This window comes from Diceros bicornis, chromosome 1 (genome assembly GCF_020826845.1).
Source record: "Diceros bicornis minor isolate mBicDic1 chromosome 1, mDicBic1.mat.cur, whole genome shotgun sequence".
NCBI lineage: Eukaryota > Metazoa > Chordata > Mammalia > Perissodactyla > Rhinocerotidae > Diceros > Diceros bicornis.
The window spans coordinates 38,649,239-38,662,228 of NC_080740.1; positions in this window are offsets into that span (position 1 = coordinate 38,649,239).

The following is a 12,990-nucleotide window of genomic DNA, read 5'->3' on the forward strand; positions in this document are numbered from 1 at the left end:
ACTTGTGTGTGTGTGTATGTGTGGCACATTGAGCAATTCTAGGGTTCTATTCACCCAGCGCTCGCTATATTTTTATTTATGTTAGTTGCAGCGTTTGATAATAAACAAGTATACCTCTTGGTTTCTGCCCTTAAGGAACATGTACTTCAGTTAAATGTGCCATACTAACATTAATGACTTAGAGGTGAACAGTGTAAAACCACAAATGATTCGGTACTAAACTGTGTACTACAGACCCCTAATGACATATCATCAACAATATGTTTTGAGTGCCAATATATGCAGGACACTAAGAGAGGCCTTGAGAGGGAACAAGAATGGAGAGGTAAGATGCACGTAACCAAGAAAGCAATAGGCAGCTAGAGGTCAGTGATGGCTGCAGATGCAAAATCTGATTAGACCTTCAAGAGTGATTAGAATTTAAATAGATTGGGGTGTGGCTCTTCCAACACGTGCCCTAACAGGAGTGAAGGTATAGGGTTAAGAATGAATGGGACCTATTTTGGAGACTGACATTTTCTTTCATTATGAAAAATGATCCCACAACTAAAATCACCTTGCTTTATCAGAAAATTTAACAGATAACTGGAAGTAATTAATGAAACACCATGTACTCGCTACGTAGTAGAGCAATCAGGAATCTTATAGTAATATTCACTAATAAGGTAATTTAAACTCATTTTCAAGGATGAGAAGAACTGAACTCTGAAGGACTTCTTGATATGATTCCACTTGGCCTTGACAACATCCTGGATGTTCTCTACCCCAAGGCATATGGCGAATATTTATAGGGCTCCATATGAGGGCTTACATAAATTAAACCTGCACATTTGCCAAATTAAACCTGCACATTTGCCCTTAAGATAGTAAAATAAGCAATTTGCTCTGAAAACCAAAAGAATTTTCCAAACTCTGACTCTGCGTGTCTAGTTATCTACCATAAACATAGAATCCTGAAAGATAAATTCTGTAAACAGAAGAAGGGCTACCCACTCTTTAACAGGTTGATTTTTTCAGGACTTGAGTAAAACACATAAAGAGCGCATGGTTTAGAACCAGCAATCTTCAGTCTCACAGATTTTTTCCAAAGTGTCAGAAGAAATCTCTGGATATTCCCTTTTGACTAGTTTGAGAGAGGAGGTGATCTTCCTTTTTAAAACTTGCTCTTTAAATTGTGGGCAATTTTGTTAACTTCATATGTAAAATGAGGATAATAATGTGATCTACCCCATAGAGTTGTTGTACAAATTAGAGAGTGTAATGTATAGTGGTTTCCACAATGACCATATATACTAGACACCAAACAAAAGATATTTATTCTCATTGTTGTTATTATTTTTCTTTTTCAGACTGGATTAAATAAATTTGAGAACTAGGTAACCCCCCCAGGGGAAAGAGAAGGTAACTAACAGTCATTGGGCACATATTATGTGCTCAGAGGCTTAAGTGGTTTACAGATAGCATCTCACTTTTTGGCTGAAAAGGAGTGTTTCATCTATCTGCAGAGGCTGAGCCGATGTGTTACTTATAAAATCTAAAGAATTTTTAACAAAATATGATATCTTGATAATGTTAAAATGTGCACCTCAATTTCTGCTATCATTTCAACCCTAATTTGAGATAATAGACTTTGACCTGATACAGATTTAAGAGAGTAATAGAAAATTCCAGGTTTTTCAGATCTCCTAGGCTGGTGACCAACTGTAAGATCAAATTGTTATTATGACCTTTGCTTGGGTAAAGATAGGCAAGTTGTTTTTAAGGTCTCTAAAATGATTGGCATCTCTAAAATGGCGTTGTTTAAGCAAATCTCTAGGTTTGCCTTTGAGGGATGGATTTGCTTTTTGCTAGTATTCGAAGTTGCGGTTCTCTGATGGCTTTCTGTGATCAGCACTTGTTGGACACAAAGTATTTCTTATCTGGAAGATATCACTGGATCTCCTACATTTTGCATCTTCAAATGTATCTCTGAATGACCACCTGAGAAAGCATTTAGCAGAAACACCTGTTAATGGATTTTTTCTTATCCTAGGTTTACTTCTAATGCAACAATAATCACATATGTTTCCGAAGTGCTTTTTATCTCCAAATGCAGCAGAGCTCTTTAGAAACTAAATATAATTCTGAAGTCGCTTGCCCCATCTCAACCGTACAGCTCTCTCTGGTGTAGAACGAGGGCAGCAACAAGAAAAAGGAGGAATTCAGAGAGGGCTCCAGGATGAGACAAGATGGGGAGGGCCATGGAATTGTTTTCTGTTGGAAATGCTAACCGCCCGGCCTTCAAGCTGAATGCAAATAAGAACTCCAGGAATGAACCATTCTGCTCTGGGCCATAGTTCATGCTTTCCTCCCACTCTCTTTTGTTCCACATTCATGGAGATCCTTTTGCAATCAAGTCAGGAGACAGTTTTCATTACGAGAAGAGTGAAAATTGGGCTGAAGAAAAATCAGCGGCATTTGTTGCTTTGATATAGAAACATAAATATTACTTTGTTGTTTTCTTCTTCCTCTCCTGATTTCCATAACCATAAATTAATTTTGCCTGTTTTAAAAATTTTGTGAAAATGGAATCGCATACTATGCATTATTTTGTGTCAGCTTCTTTTGCTGAAAATTATGTTTGAGATTATTCCAGGATTATTTCGGATATAGCAGTAGTTCGTGCATTTACACTTCTTAATAATATATTGTATGAGTATACCACAATTTATTTTACACACACATACACACACACATACATACCCTCTCTGTTTACTAAGGGTGTATGTATACTCTAATGGCATTTAACTGAAATACGTAAAACAATTTTCATGTTAACCAAAAGATGGTAATGTTAACCCTATGCCAATTTAAAAATAGATGTTGTATATTGCAGAATATCTGCAAACTTGGGTACTTCATAATCATATTGGGAAGGGGATTCTATCAAAAAGGGTTTTCTTTCCATGTTTGAGTATGTAGAAGAGGAAAAGATATAGAGGAGTTAGACTGCCAATAGGTAAAAATCCTATTTGCATCTTTTTCTTGGTAGCTACTTCACAAAAGCTGTCCCTCACTTTTCCTATACATCTTACCCGTATATGCAAAGTGTGTGGGAGGTCTAATATATGTTAAAAATAGCAATAACACACAAGTAGCACAATAGTATCCCAAGCAACTATTTGCTTTGGGGACAAAGCAGTAAGAGACTAATTTATCACTGATATGCCTCCAAAAACATTAAAACTACTACCTAAATAGTAACATCATTTGACTGAGAAATGTCAGCATAGATAGAATCTACTAATTGTATTTTGGTGAGTAGGCAAAGTACATTTTTAGTTTAGAAACATATTTTTTCATATTCAATGAGACCTTCTGTGGTATAGTTTAAAGAAGCTGTATTTTATCTTCTACACTGCTAAAGTGCTGCCATTTGTAAATTTTGCTCCTATCGTTGTCTTCTGAAGTTTCGTTTGGATTCAGCCCATGCTCATTCAATCAGGAAAATGGGTTTGCTGAGCTTTAAACAGGCTAATAAAATGAAAAGATGAACCAGATACATAGCTACTTTTGAACAAAATTTCTAATGTAAATAAATGCACATATAAAAATGTATAAATCATAAGTGTATAACTCAATGGATTATCACTATAAGAACACATCTGTGTAACTACAAATGAAGTCAAGAAATAGAATGTTACTAGCACCCCAGAAGCTTCTCTCATGCCCCTCTCCTGTCATTCCCTTTCCTGTTCCTCTTCTCATTGCCAACAACATGAATTGATTTTGCTTATTTTTAAAATTTTATAAAAATGGAGTCATGTACTATGTGTTATTTTGAATCAGCTTCCAGATTTTAAATATAGCTGTAGTTAATTCAGTTACCCTTCTGAATAGCATTACATTGTATGAATATACCACAGTTTATTTACCTCTTCTGCTATTGATGGACATTTAGATTGTTTCTAGTTTTTTTGTTATTACACTTATTGTTACTATGGACATTTCTTATACCTATATTTTGATATACACATATCTGCATTTCTCTTGGCTATATAATTTGGAATAGAATTGTTGGACCTAGGGCCTTTTTGCCAATTTTAATTTCAATAGATACTGCTAAACAATGTCCCATATTAATTGTATCAATTTACACTTCCACCAGTGATGTATGAGAGTTTTCATTTTCCTCCTTGCTGACAAGTACTTAATATTGTCAGTCTTTTTAATTTTAGCCATTTTGGCTGAGTAGTACTATCTCATTACAGTTTTATTTGCATTTCTCAATTACTAATGGGATTGTACCTTTTCACATGTTTATAGGTTATATGGAGATTGAGAAGGAAAAATTTTCACTTATTTATTTATCTTTTGGTGATGGGAGTCAATTTTACTGCATGCATTACTCAACTCTCCACTGTGCTTTTGTCCATGCAAACATAGGCACATGAAAAATTTGCTAATTCTTATCCATTTATGGCCATCTTATAGGTGTATGATTAAAAGACAGCAGAAGACACAATGTTGCTAACCTTAGGAAGTGGCTACACCACAAGCCACATTCTCAAATTACTACTTGCCCAATTAGTCCCTGCCTTCGTGATAGGTGCTATAAAGAAAAATAAACTTGCTGTTTAGGGAGATAGAGAGTGATGAGGTGGGCTTTGGGGCATATTTTAGATAGGTTTGCTAGGAAAGGCCTCTTTGAGGAGGTATTATTTGAACACAGATTTGAATGTAGTGAGGGAATTAACCAAGTGAAAGTGGATTAGTTTGGATTGTATTCTGAGTGTGAAAGGATGAGATTGGAGAGTTACGATTAGGAAGGTAATTTGATGAGACTTATGTTTTTATAAGATGACTCTGGTTGCTAGCCAAAAAAAGACCTTAGGAGATGAGAATGATAGCAAGGAGACCACTTAGGAAAGAATGAGGCACTGGTGAGTGATGACGGTGGCTTGACGTGGGTGGTAGTAGTGCAGGTGGTGAAAAGGGGCCAGCTTCTAGACACATCATGAAGGGAGACTCCAAGTACTTGCTGAGAGATGGGATGTAGGGTTTGAAAGAAAGGGAGGAACCAAGGATGACTTTATGTTTTAAGGCTGGGCAAGTGAGTGACTGGGACTCTCATTTACTGACATGGGGAAAAGTGGGGGAAGAGAAGTTCTGGAGTGGGAGGGTAGACTAAAGAGCTTTCTTTTGAAAATGCTAGACTTGAGATGTACCTATTAGACATCAAAGTGGAAATGTTGAGTAGACAGTTATACATATGAGTCTAGAGTGTAGGCAAGAGGTCAGAACCAAGATATAAATGTGGGAATCATTTAAAATTTAATTAAAGTTATAAAATTTGATAAAAAAGACTTATAGGTGAGTAAATAGAGACAAGAGGGGAGGGGAGGAGACTAAGGGTTGAACCCTGGGACACTCCAATATGCAGATATTTGAAGAAGGAAACATCAGCAAAGGAAACTAAAATATAGTGGCCTGTCAGGTTGGAAGAAAACAAGGAGTGTTTTCCTGAAAACCAAGTGAAGAAAATATTTGAAAAAGAAGGGAGCAGGAAACTGTGTCAAATGTTGATGAAAAGAGAGTAAAATGAGAATGAAAATTGAACATGGTGTTTGGTGAGATGGAGATCCTCGGCGACACCCACAAGAGTGGTTGCAGTGAGTGGTGAGGATTGAATCCTTACTGGAGTGGGTGGGGGAGAGAATGTGAGATGACGAAGTGTAGACACACGTAGATAATTCTTTCACAAAGTTTTGATATCAAGAGAGGCAGAAAAATGAAGTAATAGCTGGAAGGGTTCATGAGATCTATGCACTTTTTTAAATGGAAGAAATAACAAAATGTGCCGATGGAAATGATACAGTGGAGAAGGAGAAGATGATAATTCCAGGAAAGATAATGAAAGGAAACAAAATATAGATTTTTAAGAGAAAAAGAGTTAAGAAACTTTGCTCAACCTCAGTGGACACCAGCCAAAAGGAAATGATACTTTTAATAAAAAGTAAACTTTTCCTATTTGAAATTAAGAAAATATGTTGTTCCCGCCTCAGAAACATTATTTCCCAAAGCATAAATCATGGATCTTGTGTTTTCTTAATGGCCATGTTTGTAGATGTATATAAAAGTACAAAACATTTAGACAGTCATGACCAAGAGTTTCTGTACCCTGGTCTAAACATTGACTCGCATTGTCCATGGCTTATTTTCTGAATAGTTACCCATAAAATCAAAGATTTTCTAAGTAGCAGGATCACTATAAGGAATATTCCAGCGAACAAACCAGTGAAAGAAAGCAGATTCAACTAGCGTTTCAGTATTACCCCAACTTATTTACAAAGCAGTTGTGTCCTGGCTAACTATCTCAGCAGTTTAGATAACTATGGATGTTTATTAAAATTCTTTCCTAGTTGCTTTTTCAGAGATGTGCTAGAAAGAATTTGTGTGTTGTGTATCTGTGTCCTCTTCTCTGTCTTTCTCTTTACTTCTGCAATCTTTTATGTTTGTGCCTAGATGGCAGAAGATGTGTTTTCTGAGATTCTTAAATTCTTCCATCAGCACATTTCAGATATATTCTGGACTCTGTTGACAAGACAGGAAAGGAACAACGTAAGCAACAGAGCTATTTCTTGTTCTATAAATAGAGACAAGTAATAGGTTTAATTTTGTACAAAAATGAAGAGGAAAAAGTGTACAAAACAAAATGGCTTTACCTAGCAGTGAATACAGCATATGTGATTAGATGTTCTTTTCAAACATCAAACAATGAACACTGGCTCTCTAGACATAATTTTTGGATTTTTTTCTTTTAAGGGAATAGTTTTGCTGAACATTTGTATTGCTTACAATTTTTCATTTATGACTGATATTATTTCTTATGTGCTTGGTGTAATGAATATAGCTCTTATACTTTACATTTTTAGACACTCAGTTATATGGTGCAGTACTTTCTAGGTTTCAAAGCCTCTTAATCCTTTGTCTCGTTTGAACTTTTCTGTGACATAAGCATGACAGCTGCTGCTTTACAAACCAGGAACCTGAGCCTAAGGGAGAGTAAGTGACTTGCTCAGTAGCTAAGCTGGATCTGGAACCCGAGTGTTATGACTCCCAAACTTGTGGGCTTCCCATTATGCCACACTGCCTCTCTAGGCGTGCTTGCTTCCATTTGAAACTTATCACAATTTCCGAAAATCAGACCTGATGTTCCCCTTTGTAACTGCTAGGCTGGCTTTGGCAGGATGATCTTAAATTTTTATTTCTTTATCAACTTTGAAGAATTAAAAGATGTACTTTTGGGCCGGCCCCGTGTCTTAGCTGTTGAGTGCGTGTGCTCTGCTGCTGGCGGCCCTGGTTTGGGTCCCAGGCGCGTACAGATGCACCGTGTCTCCCGCCATGCTGAGGCCGCGTCCCACATACAACAACTAGAAAGATGTGCAACTATGACATACAACTATCTACTGGGGCTTTGGGGGAAAAAAAATGAGGATTGGCAATAGATGTTAGCTCAGAGCTACTCTTCCTCAGCAAACAGAGGAGGATTAGCATGGATGTTAGCTCAGGGCTGATCTTCCTCACACACACACAAAAAAGATGTACTTTCTTTAATTTCACTATCAATATCTTTTTCAATAATTTGTTTAAAAATATGTATTGTACATTTAATATGAGCCAGGCATTGTTCTAAATTTGGATACAGCATGGAAAAAAAGACAGGATCTTGGCTCTCCTGGAATTTGGAATCCAATTGCAGAGCTTTTTCAGTGTAGAGTGAGTTACCAAATGTCATCCTTCTTGGGTCAGTTGGAGGGAGATTTTTGGAGAGCAGCCTTATTGGGGAAAGTTACTTGTACTATGTGCTTGAGGTCATGAAGTTGACTTGGTCAATGGTTCAGGTGAAGCCTTTTCATCAATTTTCTAAAATAACATACAATTGCAATAATTGGAACATGGCACCATTGATCATCTTCATAATTTATTTGGGTTGCTCATGGTTAAAGGCATGGATGGTATTGCTCTTGAAAAGCTTGAGGACCAGGATGTTGCAGGGCTTTAAAGAAACCATGTGAAAACAACTTCTATTTACAGATTGTGCTAAAATAAGATATGATGCTTACAAAATGCTATCTAACAATACATAATATTTATTGTGTATCGGGTTTGTGGTGAATTCTTCGTAAGAACAATCTCATATAATTCCTGGAGGGAGGCATTAGCATCATCATCTCTATTTTAAAATCAAGGAACTGAGCCTTAGATAGAGAGATTACATAGTTTATCTAGGAAGTGTCGGACCTTGAGTTTGACCCGATGAGGTCTAATACCTTAGTTTTTGCTCAAACCACTATATTATACTTCTCATAGTGAAAGACACCTGTAACCTTTCTTGTCAAGTAGATAAAGGTTAGTGATGCATGGTAGTTTTGGTTTCCCTAAGAAGCTTGGAAAAGTTCAGAGAGAACAAGCTACACCAATGTATGGCAGAGAGTCCTGCCTCCTTGCATTTTTATAATTATAGTATCACTCCATGGCCCAGGCATTTCAGGAAGCATTCCAAAAGATAGATGCAATCCTTTGAAAACTCTCAAAACTAAAAACAAGTCCACGTTTTGAAATTTCAGTCTATTTATTTCCCAATATCTGTGATTGATACATCTGAAAACTGAAAACAACACCATTTGGAAGTTTTCAATTATAATTACATATAGCTGTGGCCCTAATTCTTGCTTTCACTCTGTGATTGACTAGTTAGCGTTAGTTAAATCCACACTCTAGCTTCTGCTGTTGTTTCCTGGCCCGCCCCCTCCCCCTCCCCCCCCCCATTTGTTAGAAGAGGTTAAAATTCTGATTTTGGCTATCTAGGCTTTTGCTTTGGAGGCTAACTTAAAATATTACAAAAATATATCTAAGCCTTCTCCATATCTCTTCACGCAATCCATTGATGAAAACAGTGACTATGAGGCTTTTTGTGTGGAAGAATGGGCAGGTTTGGCTTTGGTGAATTGTATAAGGCACTCTGTCTACATAATCTCATTCATGTTTTTGGCCTTTACTGTCTTCTGAACAAGGGGCTAATTAGCTGTCAATGATACATTATCTAATAAATCCTTGTAAAAGGATACTTTTTCATAGAAAGTCATCCATGTTTAAAAATGCTTCACAAATCATGGAGAGAAAAGCTTGTTGCATTTCCAGGTCTTGAGCAAAAGCTCAGTGTGGTTTCTATCTGCCACAATCTTGCTCAAGGTGAACTGGGCCAAAACCAAGTACAAATTTGAAGGATTTAAATAACATGATTGACTAACTTTGTTATATTTCTGTATTCAAACTCAATAAAGAGAGAATGTATATTTTTCCCTTGTGATTATAAAGCATGTACAAAATTTAATTATATACTTGACCTGCAAAAAGCTTTCACATTTTTTCCCCAAACTAGAACACTTATAGGATATACTCTGACCACAACCAAACTGTTAGATTTCAATGGCAAAACAAAGTAATAAAAACCCACTTAAAATTTGAAAAAAATATATTTTCTAAATGACTCTTGAATCAAGAGGAAATAAAAAACTGAGATTACAAATGTTTTAGCAATTAATGCAAATGAGCCCTCTTCATTGAGAAATCTCCATGATGTGAATAGAGCTACACTCTGAGAAAAATTCATGACTTTAAACATTTGTATTATTTTAATACAAATGAATCAAACACTTCACTTAGGAAACTAGAAAAAAAATAAACCATAAGTGAAAGCAAGAGAACATGAAATTAATAAATATAGGGCACAAATTGCTATATTTTCAAAAACCTACCCAAAAAACCTACAAAAGTACAGGATTTAGTCAATAAAACCAAAATTGATTTTTTTTTTTTACAAAGATGCTTAATGGATAGGCTTGCCAGATAAAATGCTGTACATCCAGTTACATTTCAATTTCAGATAAACAACAAATACTTTTCTAGTGTAAGTGTGTCCCAAATATGGGACATATTTACAAAAATTATTGGGACACAAACAAAAATTATTGCAGTATTCATTATTTATCTGAAATTCAAGTATAACTGTGTTATTTGCTAAATCTGGAAATGCTATCAATGGAGGAGAATAATTGTTTAAGTTTGAAAATCTAGATGAATTAGATCATTTTGTAAGAAAGTCAAAATTATACAAATGGCTTCAAGAAGACAAAACCAAAAACTGAACAAAAAATTAAGTACTGAAGATATGAAAAAGTGTATTAAATATCTATCACCAAAAAGGCACTAGGGATTCTGCTTTCATCTTTGGAGGAGTAACAATGACCAGATTTAACCTTCTGCAGTAAAACTGGATAAAATATATGGAACAATTATTTTTAGATATTGGACACCAGGCAGCACACACCAGGATCCCTGAGAGAAAGGGACGGATGAGGTAAGCCCTCAGATCTTGGCTTAATGCTTGGAGGCAATTTTCAGACCTAGGCACAGGGAGAGGAAACCCACACAAGGCCTTGCTGAGTTGTGGAGATGGGGATTGGAGTTTAGGGGGGAAGAAACAACCAGAAGTTGCAATGCAGAGTTCCAGAAATGAAGGCCCTGCAGAGAAACAAAAGCTCCAGAACCTATGTGCAGCTTCCTTAAGGCTTTGCTGAGCCTGAATGAAGTGAAACTCCACAAAGTGGGGAAAGAATGACTGGGGAGTTATAAACTGAACGATCCCACAGTGCAGGTAGGATGGGAGATATTTGAGCTCAGCAACACGAACAGCATCCAAACTACAATTAGTCTTATTCATGACTATAGGTGCAGAAATCTTAAATGATACATTTAAGATTATACAAGGAAATACCTCATGCTCAAGTGAGATTTATTCTAAGAGTGCAAGGATACTGTAAATTATTTTAGGAAATAGAGTGTTATCAAATGGAATTTATTCAAGGAATGCTTGTATAGTACAACATTAGCAAATCTATCAATTTAACATCTATTCTTGGTGGAAGCTCAAAAACAGATAGGAAGAGATGGAAAATTCCTAAGTATGAAAAACAGTATTAGACATAAATAACAACCATCACATTAAATACTAAATGTATTTTTGTTAAACTCAGAGGGGAAAAAGATAGATACTGTTGTCATTTTTTTCACATTTTTTTGAAGATTGTAGTTAATGCAGTAAGGTAAGAAATAAATGGCATCTGTATTAGAAAAGACACAGTTATCACCCATGTAGAAAACATGAACATATTCCTAGAAAATTAAATAATCTAAATGAAATAGTATTCAAACTAATAATAGAGTTCATAAAGGGGTTTGGAAGCAAGATAAATATATGGAGATAGTTTAGTTATATCAGCAAATAAATTGTTAACACGAACTTTTTAAATCTCATTGGCAATAGCAACAACAACTGAGAAAAGTCTCAGACTAAATGTAATAAGAAATGTCTAAGTCTCCATGAAGCTAGCAGTGGCATTTTGCCCAAAGAGATATGGACCTGAATAAATATAGTAGATCTCATCTTTATTGATACTTTGTCAATAAATGTAGTAGAGATATCATCTTTGTCAAATTCATATATCTTCTGAAACTTCCATCATAACCCTAATGTGGTTTTGGTGGGAAGTCAGTGGAAGGGGACTTGCCAAGTTTTTCTTTTCAAAGATTTTTCTGAAAGACTATTATGTGCAAGATTACTCAAAATTTTTTGAAAGTGCTTTTATTGCGAAGAGACTTAGCTTATGAGATGTTAAGGGATTCTATAATAATATAATTAAAACATTGTTGTATTGGCGCATATTGGACAAATAAATCAATGAAAGGATAAACAGGGTCCTTTAAGATATGAAAAAAAGATTGCATTTGAAATCTATGGAGCAGGAATGTATTTTATAATAAATGATGTTAGGACTATTGTATTTCTCTTTGAAAATAAAAAGTTAAATATCTACCTTGTATCAAATATAAAAATAAATTCCATTGAATTAAAGATCTAAACATAAAAAAATAGAACAATTAAAATACTACAGGCAGTATTTTACCTTCAGATAACCAAGGCCATTTAAGTATGACACAGAGCTTAGAAATCATAAAGAAAAAGATTAAGATATATTACTATAGAAAATTTTGATACCTTGGTATGTTAAAAAAAAAAAAAAAAACTGGGCCGGCCCCGTGGCTTGGCGGTTGGGTGCGCGCGCTCCGCTGCTGGTGGCCTGGGTTCGGATCTCGGGCGCGCACTGACGCACCGCTTCTCCGGCCACGCTGAGGCCGCGTCCCACATACAGCAGCTGGAAGGATGTGCAGCTATGACATACAACAATCTACTACTGGGGCTTTGGGGGGAAAACATAAATAAATAAAATCTTTAAAAAAAAAAAAAAAAAAAACCTAGCAAATAACATTAAAAAATAAATGACAGATCAAGGAGTATATATTTCCTTATATAGAGTACTATATATAGTGCTATATATAGATAATTTCACAGGTTACTCCTTGATATATATGGATATATATAAATATATATATAGTGTCATATCAATGACATATAAAGAGTTTTTACAAATCAATAAAGTAAAATCAAGAGGAAACTACACAAAACCTATGAACAGGTGATTTGGAAGAGTAAGTTCAGATGATCAACAAACAAATAAACAAATAAATATTCTAAACCTTGCTAATAATGTTAAAATTTGAATTAAAATGAGACACGATATTTCATGTTACATCTATTGTATTTACAATCATTTAATAACTGATAATACCCAGAGTTGGTGGGGTTATGCAGAAAATAAGAATTTCTACACACTTTTATGCTTATAAACAATTACATTTTGGAAAGCAATTTTATAGTATTCATCATATTTAAAAATATTACAACCTTTTTATAGAAAAACACCACTTCTAGAATTTATTATATTGAAGCTTGTCTACTAACAGGCTGTATTAGTACAAAGGCCACCTGGATGCTTTAGTCACCTGCTTCTTCTAGGCCTTCGATTCTCCACGCTCTAGGATCAATCT